Source organism: Equus caballus, chromosome 22, assembly GCF_041296265.1.
Source record: "Equus caballus isolate H_3958 breed thoroughbred chromosome 22, TB-T2T, whole genome shotgun sequence".
In the NCBI taxonomy this organism is placed as follows: Eukaryota; Metazoa; Chordata; class Mammalia; order Perissodactyla; family Equidae; genus Equus; species Equus caballus.
Window position 1 is genome coordinate 10227839 of NC_091705.1, and position 12039 is coordinate 10239877.

Below are 12039 nucleotides of genomic sequence, written 5' to 3' on the forward strand. Positions count from 1 at the left end.
CACTAGGTTATAGGGCAAGTAAGCAAGGCTTTTTTCCCCTTCATCCTTAAGCCATACGCTAATTTGTACAAGTAAAACTAGCCCAGATTTTCAATTTCAGTACTAGATAAAAACAATGAGTCTAAATCAATAAAAACTTCACATGAATTACCAAAACCAGCTGAAAGTCTTATTTAATTTGAACCATAAGAATTTTTTCTATTTAGAAAAACTGATCAGAAAAAACTTTTCCAGTATCAACCATATCAACAAAATTTCCAGGTAAATCTGTGAAATATGTGATTGTGGGTCTTTTTCCCTAAGTCTTCCTTCTTTTTTCTATCCCAGACTACTTTCTGTTTGTCCTTCTCTTCCCTTCAGCTGAGAGTCTAGTCTCAGGTCTTGGGACCCATTCCAGCCCCAAGCTCAGACACTGATAAAAATTTAAGAGAAATCATGGTGATTGCAATCGGAAGTCTCAGAGTTAGAAATTATGCAAGTCAAAAAGTATTAAACTCCAAATGGTGAAATTTCAGGGCAGTAGTGGGGGAAGAGAGAACACTGGCAGAGGAGGTGGTGGAATTCACATGCTTCAGAAATAGCTTCTTGGCCCACACAGGCCTAGAAAAATAAAAAATATACCTTCCACCTTGGATGTAATGTAAATATACACTTAATAGCATCCATATCACAACACATGATAAAACTAATCTGTGGGGAGGGCACTAGGTGCATAGACCCTGGGATATTAAGTATGGGGAGGGGGAAAAGAACAAAGCTGATGGTAATTATAACTACTCCATGGAATTTCACCTCCATTTTACAGATCAGGAAACTGAGGCATAAGGGAGGTTTTTATGATATTCAAGTTCACCCAGCCGACTAAAAATCCAAGCTTTTTCCTGTTTTCCACAATTAGTTTTTCTGAAGATCTATGGGTAGATCCAACAAATGTGGCATTTGAATGCACCTTGTATCTTCAAGTTCAATTTGATATCCAAAGATGGCCAGGTTTAGCATTTAAACCAAAAAGGAGCTACTACTCTGAATATTCAGACCAAAGGGATTGTGAAGAATAGTTTATAAGCTGCCCCAGGTGCTGACTTTAATTTGGAAAGCTTGTTTCTGAACATCAATATCATTATTATAAGCTTGTTTTAATAATAATCTATACTTAGTTGTGTCATGTAACACAGAGAAAAACAAAAACAAAAATCCAATTCCTGCATTAGAACCCTGGGAACTTAAGCACTTGTACATCTTCCCCTGTAACAGTTAGAAACCAAATAGATTAACCATGAAATGAAAGCAGCACAGGTATTATGCATTCCAAATGAATACTCAGTCTTCTCATAAATACTGAGACTAAGGGCTCTTTCTACCAATTCTCCCTTCTAGTGCTGGATACATGGTAGGCAATTAATTCTGTTTATGGATTGTCTGACAAGAGAGTTCAGTGAACTAACATCAAATACTTTTCTAGTCCCCTAATTTGCAATTTGGAAAACCAGAAGTAACAATTGTTCCTTTAGAAATCAAAGGAAGATGCTGGCTTCAGAACTCCCTAGGTTCTAGCCTTTAAAGCTATTTTCTTGAGAGAATTCTGTGTGACAGACACTACAACTGCACATCTGATGGGTCAGAGCACTTTCTCTTTCTCCTTTATAACTTTATTAAAGAATGAATACAGCTCGCTCTTTAAGGGCACAACTTTATGGGAAATAGGGACCCTTCACACTTTATAGAAAGGTCAAAGCTGTCCTAAAAATGGCCAATGAACCCAATAAATTCTTGACTTGGAGGTCCAATTTATCTGCATTTCATCATCTCATTTAAAAATAAAATGGCTAAGCCCTCTTTTTCTGGTCTATTATTTATTAGATTTCAATAAAGAAGCTTGCTTTTCATCAAAATTTTGTCACAAACTACCCCATACTGTGCCTTTATCTTGCAAAAGGCATTTTCAATTTTTCCCTTCTTCGTTGAAAAAAGAAGTAATTTTTAGCTTTCTTCTTTCTTGCTGCCAGTGTCTCTCTGTATCTTTAAAGAAACTAACCAACAGACCTATTTCCTTTTCTCTCTGTCTTAAAGAAATATGCAACAAGTATATTTTCAAAAGAATTTTTTTTAGCAGAAAGTCACATTCCTTCAAGAAGGAGGATTTTAGATATTGAATCTCACCCTTCCCTCTTTGTGAAGACTTACAATTAAAAAATCACTTTTAGGTGAACAACTCACAGTATAAAAATTAATAAACATATCTGTGACATAAAAAATGTGTTTTCACTGATGATATGTGATATAGAAAGATCTAGCAAATACTATAAAACTCAGCTCTTAAAGATTATACAAGTAAGCAAGAAAACTTTTTAATCGATACTATGGTTGTGAGAGTTGCTAATGAGACGTGGATTGCTTTTGAAGGAAGACAGTACTGGGATTAGGTACTTAAATATTAATAAGTTGTTTTCTGCATAAGTCAACTTAGGAAGAGAGAAAGTTCAGAAAACATAACCACAGTCCAAAATCTCAACTTCAAACTGGAAATAGAGTATTCAAGACCTCTTTCTGAGCATAGACCTTAGCATTTCAAATATACCAGAACACAACTTTAATAACAGATATGAATTACACTTCCTTTGAACTTTTGGATGGCAACATTATATCCAGTTTCTTTAATCTCGACCATGAACGTCAACTCAGGTAATCAAACAAGATCAGACTGATGTGAGACATGTTCAGCAAGTGGTGGGAACCAGGAAGATGAATTTCCATTTTCCTTTGTCTGTATTTTACAAAATCATGAAAATTCCATGCACATATATTTAGAATTGGGACTGCAATCTGATAGCTTGATGACAGAGCAAAATTAATTTGAAATAAAGAAAAACAGTAATTTGTGAAAACCATGCCCACTGGTACGTTAAAGACACAGGAGGGCAGGATGGTGTGGGAGAGGCCTCTGAGATTGGGAATATACTTCCAATCAAACCTTATTTCTCCACATCAGCTATTTTCTTCTAAGTTATGAGTAAAAGGCTTGGAAAAAAGAATGAGAAGGCAGCTCTGAAGGGGAGAAGGGATGCTTTATCCCCTGTCATGGCAAAACACAAGAGAAAAGATGAGGAAAGATAAGAGACATTGAGCGATGAAGACAGGAAAGCGAGGGATCTTATGTCAGATGTCTTCCTTTCAGGAAAGTCAAAGAGGTTATCTTTTGAGCACAGAGGATTGTCAAGATTTTATAAACTTGGAAAATATGGAGCTGGTTTGAAACAGCTGTAACGGAGAAGTGGGTTTCTTTGGTTACCTTACTCACGTTGGTTGGGTTTGTCTTGTCCAGTCTCTAGGACTAATGCTTCCTTCAGAGTCCTATAGCAGTATCCCCAAAGCTTAATCAGGAATAACAAATATGTGTCACATGTGCTACCGCTCCTCTCTTACCTCATGCCCATGACAGACATTATTAATTAAGCATGACATCCTTTCTCACTATGTTAATAGAGAGCCACAGAACCCTTCTCAACACAGCGCTCCAAGTAGCCATTAGTAGTTGATCAAAAGAGGTATTTGAGATGAAGTCTATTCACCATTATTGTGCAAAGCAAAAGTCTCGATGTGGACTTGCTTTACCCATAACAGTTTCCTACTTCTGCCTCCATGGCAAGTTAGCTACTTGATACCTTAATCCTACAGGACTGGATTTTCTGCTCTTGAACTTCAGTATCTTTATGTATGGGGATCTGATACCTGCTCCCAGACCTCCTAGACAGCAACCATGAGTCCAGAGCTGGCCCATTCATGAGCAGAGTAGACCACTGCAGTAAGTCAAGGCTCTAAGCCTCCACTCCTCTAATCTACACCCTCAAGACTCATTCCCTAATTGACTACCATTGATACATAGAAAAATCTGATTCTTTTGGTGGTCAATGGGCTACACTGATTCTCTACATATATGCTTGATATTGGAGGAAGATACACTAAATTTGAATAGTTCCCTGGTGACTAGGCTTAAAAAGCCAGACCCAGTAAACCAAGAATCCAACCTTAGCCTTTGAATGACTTCCAAATTTGAGAACTGTAGCCTGAAATGGCAGGTTCTCCTGGTCTCAAGTCTTCCACCAAAACATTCTCCCTCAAACAGGCCCAGGAAATGTCTCTAGGAATGTCAGGAATCCCCTTCTCCAAAAATTTCAAATACTCCCTTCAGTGGAGACCCTGAAGTCCAGAGGCAGTTCAGAGTATAAGCCTGGAACCAAGGTCTTATTCCCCTGTGCACTGAGCAAGTACCCCGCCCCTCCCCGAACCAACGAACCTACCAAAACCACATCTACCTAAGTACACTTACTGTGGTCCTGCCTATGTCCCCAGGTCTTGCTGGGGCTGCTGATTCATTGATGGGACCAGACAGATCCCTAGCCATGAAGGTGTCATGTTTATTTTGATGAAAGATTCTAGAATCCCAGTGATTAAGCTGTGATAAGTCCCATGAAACCTTGGATTCAGTTGTTTCTTCTGAATTCTGGGATCCTGATCCAGTCATTCCCTTAGGCCCAGGCAAGACTGTTTGCCATATCCCACAATAGAAGACACTGGTGGAAGAATCATTTCCCCTGGGCCAGGGGAGTATGAGGTAGTCCCTAATGAGTATTCAATGTCTGCAGGCAGCGTGAGTCTGGGAACCCGAGGTGGGCCATTCTAGTAGTCTAGAATGACAGAACCCAACTTTGCTATGGTCCAAATCCCACGAGCCTTCTACCCTAATGAGACCCTGACTCTTACTTCAGCTTGGCCCCAAATTTTCAGGAATTAGACTTTTCAGAAGTTGAGACATCAGGATCCAGCATTGTCTTTGACTGCCAAGAGTTCAGCTGAGGTGACAACCACAGAGATGCTCAAGAAAGGATGATAGGTGCAAACATGGTAGAAAAAGTATCTTGTTTGTCCATATACACTTTTGAATTGAAATTATAGCTCTACCGTGTACTAACTCTGTGACCATCACAGCTTGATTTCTCCAAGCTTCAGTAAAACAAGGCTAACATGGAAATAATAATAAAAATATAATAAGATTGTTGAGAAGTTTAGAAATAAAACGTATTAAGTGCTAGGCACGTGACAGGCACTCTCAATAATCAAACCTTTTACAACAGCTTCTGGCCAAAGTGTAAAATTAACATATAAGCATATTTGAAGCATAATTCTTGGCACATAGTAGGCACTCACATACATATATAGAGAAAAATTAATATATAAATCAATGAGCCAGTCATATGTGTCACCATAGGTAACAAAATATTTTCTTCAAGGAGCCTAGTTCACCAGGCAATCAGCTTGCCCAAGCATCAGCAACACTTTTTATTCAGTTAGTTTGATGCTTCAGTTGAAACAAGCAGTGACTTAAAATCATTTCTAAACTAGTTCTAAAATCCATCAGATCCACTTGAACTGGGATTTTTGACCTGTAAGTCACATTTGAACATTTATAGGAAACTCAATAATAAAAAACTCTGCCTTTGAAGAGGAGAAGAAATTCTTCAGAAAGTGGGTGCTCTGCAATAGCTGAATACCCTTATTTTGGGGCCAGCCCCGTGGCCAAGTGGTTGGGTTTGCCCGCTCCGCTTGAGTGGCCAGGGGTTTCACCGGTTCAGATCCTGGGCGCAGACATGGCACCACTCATCAGGCCATGCTGAGCCGGCGTCCCACACAGCACAACCAGAGGCACCCACAACTAGCATATACAACTATGTACTGGGGTGCTTTGGGGATAAGAAGAAACAAAATACAACAAAACAAAAAACAAGATTGGCAACAAATGTTAGCTCAGGTGCCAATCTTTGAAAAAAAACCTCTTATTTTAAAGATGAATTTATTCCACTAAATGATAATGTATCATTTCTATGCTGAACTTTTACTAGAGTTAGAAATTTCAAGCTTAGTATATAAAGATTATTTTTGAGAAATCAATTCCATTTTTAGGCATTCACACTTGATGTTTGATTCTACAGAGGAAAAAAAATCTTTCCGTAACTAAAGTGAATGCTTTGGTCTTGCATAAATGTGTGGCCAGGAGCAGAGAAAAGCCAAACCCCTAAAGCATCATTCTGATAGTTGTATTCATTGTTGAGTGTCTATCAAAGTAAAAAGTGTTTGTATTTTCTATATATAACTGACTATTGGCCCTTCCATTTTAGGGTATCCCAGAATGGGGGAGAGAACACTTTCCCAACTGGATGATTCCATCTACTTACATACATGAAAGAATAACACTGATTCTGTACATAATTTGCTTTGTAATAATGTCAACCTATTTTGCAGGCTTCTGAAAGGAAGGCATGCTCCATTAACATTATTATAATTTCAGTCAAATAGTTCTGGGTTCAAATCTCAGTCCTGTTACTTAGTAAAAGTTCTATGTTGGGCAAGGTACTTAATATTGCAGAGCCTTAGTTTCTTCAATTTTCCCCTACCTATTAGATATTTTTTATCCTCTGTCTGCCACCCCAGCGGATTCTCTGTAATTCTCTGCCCTGCTCTGTGCTCAGGGAGGCTGATTCTGTGGATTGCAGCACCATGGGTTTAGCCAACAGAGGGCACCAGCAAGAGATCAGATGGGTCTATGTTTCCATTAGAGCTCCTGGAAACAGTTATAATTGTTGTAGTGTGAGCCCCTTTGCCATCTCCTTCGCAGGTCATAGACTCACTGAAAAGATGAAAGGAGATGTTGTCTGTAAAGCACTTAGCAAAGGTCTGTCACAAATAATGAGTGATAGATGCCACACGTTTGAAGCCAAAATAAGCAAACAGTGTTTGAGGAGGGTTCACAGCCAGTTAAGAAGTTGATTGGAATAATGTGCCACCAAAGTGAAGGCAATAGTTTCAATTAAGTGTGAGGGAATGAAAATATTTGCTTCCCAGTCATTCACCACTCCCTTCAAGTATTTGTACATTGCATGCTTAGCATACCCCAAGCCCTTCTCTGACAAAATCCAAAGAAAAAGATTCTCTCTTGAAAAGTAGTCAGAGCAAAATAAAATCAACACTGCCCAAAGGGACTGCAATCAGCACTGGTGGGGGCACAGGAGGTGTGACATTTGCTAGATCGAGGCAGCCTGATGACAGTCCTTGATGCCCTGGAGAAGTGAGGGTTGCTCTGGGGAGGCGAGTGAGCTGTTCCTTGAAGGTTTGGGATGTGAAAAACAAGAGAGAAAGTGCTGATGAGATGTTGAATGTTATATATGTGGGCTCCCCTAAATATTTGAGAGAGATGTAAGTAAAACAGGAATTCCTATTTTGTTGCACCTTGATAGAGTGGTCAGAACTGAGCCATGGGGATCGAGTGTTTAGAAGCATTGCCTAAAGGCTGAAGGATGTAATCCTTCTTCTGATCCTTCACTCTGTTTCATGACCCAACCACCCAAGACAAATAGTCTGGCCTATTTATAAATAGTATGAATGCCTGGTTCAGTGGTTCTCAAGGTGTGATCCTAGGGCCAGCAACATCAGCATTACCTGGGAACTTATTAGAAATGCAAATTCTTGGGCCCTACCCCAGGCTTGCTGAGTCAGAATTCTGCAGGTGGGGCCCAGAGATCTGTGCTTTAACAGGCCCTCCAGGTGATTCTGCTGCACACTCAAATTTGAGAACCACTGTCTTAGTACAAATTCCTTAGTACCAATACATATTACTATTAGTTACCATTGCTACCTATTTATTATGAATCAAGCACAGTGCTATACTCTTTGCTTGAATCATCACATTTCATCTTTACAATAGTCTTGTGAGGGAGATACTGCTGGTGGCCCCATTTATGGAGGGTAAACTGAGGCTTAGGGAGTTTGCAGAGCACACCAAGGGCACACAGCCAGTCAATGACAGAGCCAGAAACTGAATCCGTGCTGGCCTTCCCAATGTTCCTAGTCACTTCACTTTGTTGCTCTGCCTCTATAGCAAAGCAAAATACATCCTTGTACTTTGTAGAGCTAAGTACATTTTTTGAAACAGGCACATTAGCTGAACTATGTGAACCTTTTCTATAAGACTGCAGAGACTATTTCCCAGCTTGCTCAGTGAAACTGGGAGCTGCCCTAACAGGGAACTCCCATCAACTCTAAGAGGTGTTCTACTCTCAGAAAAGCACAAAGGGATATTTAGGAGGCAGGGAAAGGGCTAAGCCAAGGATCTGGCAGCCAGAAATATGGCCATCTGGAAAGGATCAAACTGGTACAGTTTTAGAGTTGCCCAGATAAAAGTTCTCTTTGTCTCCACCAAAAAAATTAAAAATTGAATACACACACACACACACACATATATATACACACACCCAAAAACACATAAAGCACACATTGCCTGTACTTTTATCACCTAGTGGGGGAGAATATAAATCTGGATCTGTTCCCTCCCCCCAAAAAGAGATCAGACCGAAAAAAAAGTGAATTAAAAAAACACACACACAAAACCCAAACTCTAAAATGGAGTTTTTATGAATTACTACATGGAGTGTGCTACTGTCTGCCACTGTGAAGCACCTGCATTCTTTTCTCTACACTGATAAACTAAGGTCTAATTTCACCTGGAAACAAAAACAAAAACCATCAACCAATGTTGATCTTACAGTGATCAATGACCATGATTTATTTCAGCACATAAAAAAATACCTCAACATAGAGTAAAAGTCCTGATTTAAAAATTATATGCTATCAGGGCCTGCCCAGTGTTGTAGTGGCTAAGTTCAGACGCTCCGCTTCAGCCGCCCAGGGTTCATGGGTTGGGATCCTGAGCATGGACCTACACACTATTCATCAAGGCATGCTGTGGCAGTGTCCAACGTACAAAGGAAGATTGGCATGGATGTTGGCTCAGGGCCAATCTTCCTCAACAACAACAGCAACAAATTATATGCTATCATATTTGTGCAAGATCAAACAGAGAAAAAGTAAAAAAAAGATTTTTATATATAATATATAAGTACTTAGAGTTATATATATGTGAGCAACTCTAGTTGCTTACATATAAGTAAAGTAATATTCAAGTAAAGATATATGTATCTTTTAAGCATTCTGTGGATTTACTTTCATGTACAATTATCAACCTGATAACGACATTTGTATTCAAATAGAGTTTCCTAGACAATATGTAGGAAAAAATATTTAAACAAATTTTTCTGAAATATATCATTTTATTAAAATATGTATATATGATTGGTGTTTAGATATAGATATGTGAAAGAAAAAATGATTAACAAAAAATATTCTAAACAAATATATTTTGAGAATTTACTTACTTTTAGAAAATTAATTTACATTTATTCCAGAACATTCACTGTTTACATTTTATGAAATTCCTAACGAAATGCAGATAAAATTTATCAATAATAATTGGAGCATTAACTTTCATAAAAATCAATCTGAAAAATCTATTTGTATAATTTAAAATACCCAAATAATGAGCTAGTGAGTTTATTTTCTCACTTTACAAAAGGATAATTCCATATACTTTGTTATGATATGATAGTCATGTGTATACTTTTATGTCCTTCAGTTTTTCCCCTCAAGCTCTTGGAAGGCATTGGGTTCCTCTTACATATCTCAGTTTTGATTACTACAACTTTGTAGTATATTTTGAAATCTGAGAGTGTGATACCTCCATCTTTGTTCTTTTTTCTCAGGATTCCTTTGGGTATTTCTGTTCTTTTGTTGTTCCACATAAATTTTAGGATTCTTTGTTTTATTTCTGTGAAAAATGTTGTTGGAAATTTGATAGGGATTGCATTGAAACTGCTTTAGGATGTATGGTATGTTAATTACCCAATCCAAGAGCACGGAATATCTTCCCATTTCTTTGTGTCTTCTACAATTTTTTTCAACAATGTTTTATAGTTTTCAGTGTACAGGTCTTTCACCTCTTTGGTTAAATTTATTCCTAGGCATTTTATTCTTTTTATTGCAATTGTAAATGGGATTGTATTCTTAATTTCTCTTTCTGCTACTTCGTTGTTAGTTTCCAAAAATCAACTGATTTTTGTATGCTGATTTTGTACCCCACAGCTCTACTATATTCATTTATTATTTCAAAAAGTTTTTTGGTGGATTCTTTAGGGTTTTCTATATATAAAATCATATCATCTGCAAATAGTGACAGTTTCACTTCTTCCTTTCCAATTTGGATCCCTTTTATTTCTTTTTCTTGCCTGACTGCTCTGGCTAGAACTTCTAATGCTATGTCAAATAAGAGTGGGAAAAGTAGGCATCCTTGTCTGGTTCCTCCTCTTAAAGGGATAGCTTTTAGTTTTTCTCTGTTGAGTACTATATTAGCTGTGGGTTTGCCATATATGGCCTTTATTATGTTGAGGTACTTTCCTTCTATATGCATTTTATTCAGGTTTTTATCATAAATGGATGCTGTATCTTGTCAAATGCTTTCTCTGTATCCATTGAGATGATCATGTGATTTTTATTCTTCCTTTTGTTAATGTGGTGTATCACGTTGATTGATTTGCAGATGTTGAACCATCCCTGAATCCCTGGAATAAGTCCCACTGATCATGGTGGATGGTCTTTTTAATGTAGTCATATTCGATTTGCTAGTATTTTGTTGAGATTTTTTGCATTGATGTTCATCAGTGATATTGGCCTATAATTTTCTTTTGTTGTGTCACCCTTGTCTGGTTTTGGTATCAGGGTAATGTTGGCCTCATAGAATGAGTTAGGAAGCTTCCCCTGCTCTTCAATTTTTTGGAAGAGTTCGAGAAGGATAGGTCTCAAGTCTTCTTTGAATGTTTGGTAGAATTCAGCAGCAAAGCCATCTGGTCCTGAAATTTTATTTTGGGGGAGGTTTTTGATTACTGTTTTAATTTCCTTACTGGTGATTGGTCTATTCAAATTCTCTATTTCTTCTTGATCCACTTTTGGAAGGTTGTATGATTCTAAGAATTTATCCATTTCTTCTAGATTATCCAATTTGTTGGCATATAGCTTTTTATAATATTATCTTATAATCTTTGGTATTTCTGAGGTATCCATTGTAATTTCTCCTATTTCATTTTTGCTTTTATTTATTTGAGCCTTCTCTTTTTTTCTTGGTGACTCTAGCTAAAGGTTTTCCAATTTTGTTTATCTTTTAAAGAACCTAAAAGAATCAGCTCTTAGTTTCATTGGTTTTTCTTTTTTTCTAAAGTCCCTATTTCATTTATTTCTGTTCTGAGTTTTATTATTTCCTTTCTTCTACTGATTTTGGGCTTTGTTCTTCTTTTCCTCCTTCTTTTATGTGCACTTTTAGATTGTTACTTGAGATTTTTCTTGTTTGTTGGAGTAGGCCTGTATTGCTATAAAATTCCTTCTTAGAACCACCTTGCCATATGCTGTACATTTTGGCATGTCATATTTTCATTTTCATTTGTCTCTAGGTATTTTTTGATTTCTCTTTTGGTTTCTTTGTTGACCCAATCATTGGTCAGGAGCATTTTGTTTAATTTCCACATATTTGTGGCTTTTCCAGTTTTATTCCTATAGTTGACTTCTAGTTTCATACGATTGTGGTCTGAAAAGATGTTTGGTATGATTTTAATTTTCTTAAATTTATTGACACTTGATTTGTGGCCTAATATGTGATTAATCCTGGAGAATGTTCCATGTGCCATAGAAAAGAATGTGTATTCTGTGATTTTGGAGTGGAATGTTCTGTATATATCTACTAAGTCCGTCTAGTCTAATGTGTCATTTAAGGCCAGAATTTCCTTATTGATTTTCTGTTTGGATGATTTATCCACTGATATAATTTGAGTGTTAAAGTTCTCTACTATTACTGTGCTACTGTCTATTTCTCCTTTTGTGTTAGTAATTGCTTTATATATTTAGGTGCTTCTATGTTGGTTGCATAGATATTTACAAATGTTATATCATCTTGTTGGATTGTTCCCTTTATCATTATGTAGTGCTCTTCTTTGTCTCTTGTTACAGTTTTTGTTTCAAAGTCTGTTTTGTATGAAATATGGAGTATCTTTTTCCATCCCTTCACTTTCAGTTCATGAGTGTCTTTAGGTCTGAAGTATATCTATTGTA

General features: G+C 37.3%; 1 protein-coding gene across 8 annotated transcripts in view; it reads right to left on the reverse strand.

Moving 5' to 3' along the window:
- Window positions 1-12039, reverse strand: part of MACROD2 (mono-ADP ribosylhydrolase 2) — a 1873143-nt gene that overhangs the window by 1013582 nt on the left and 847522 nt on the right. The window lies entirely within an intron of this gene.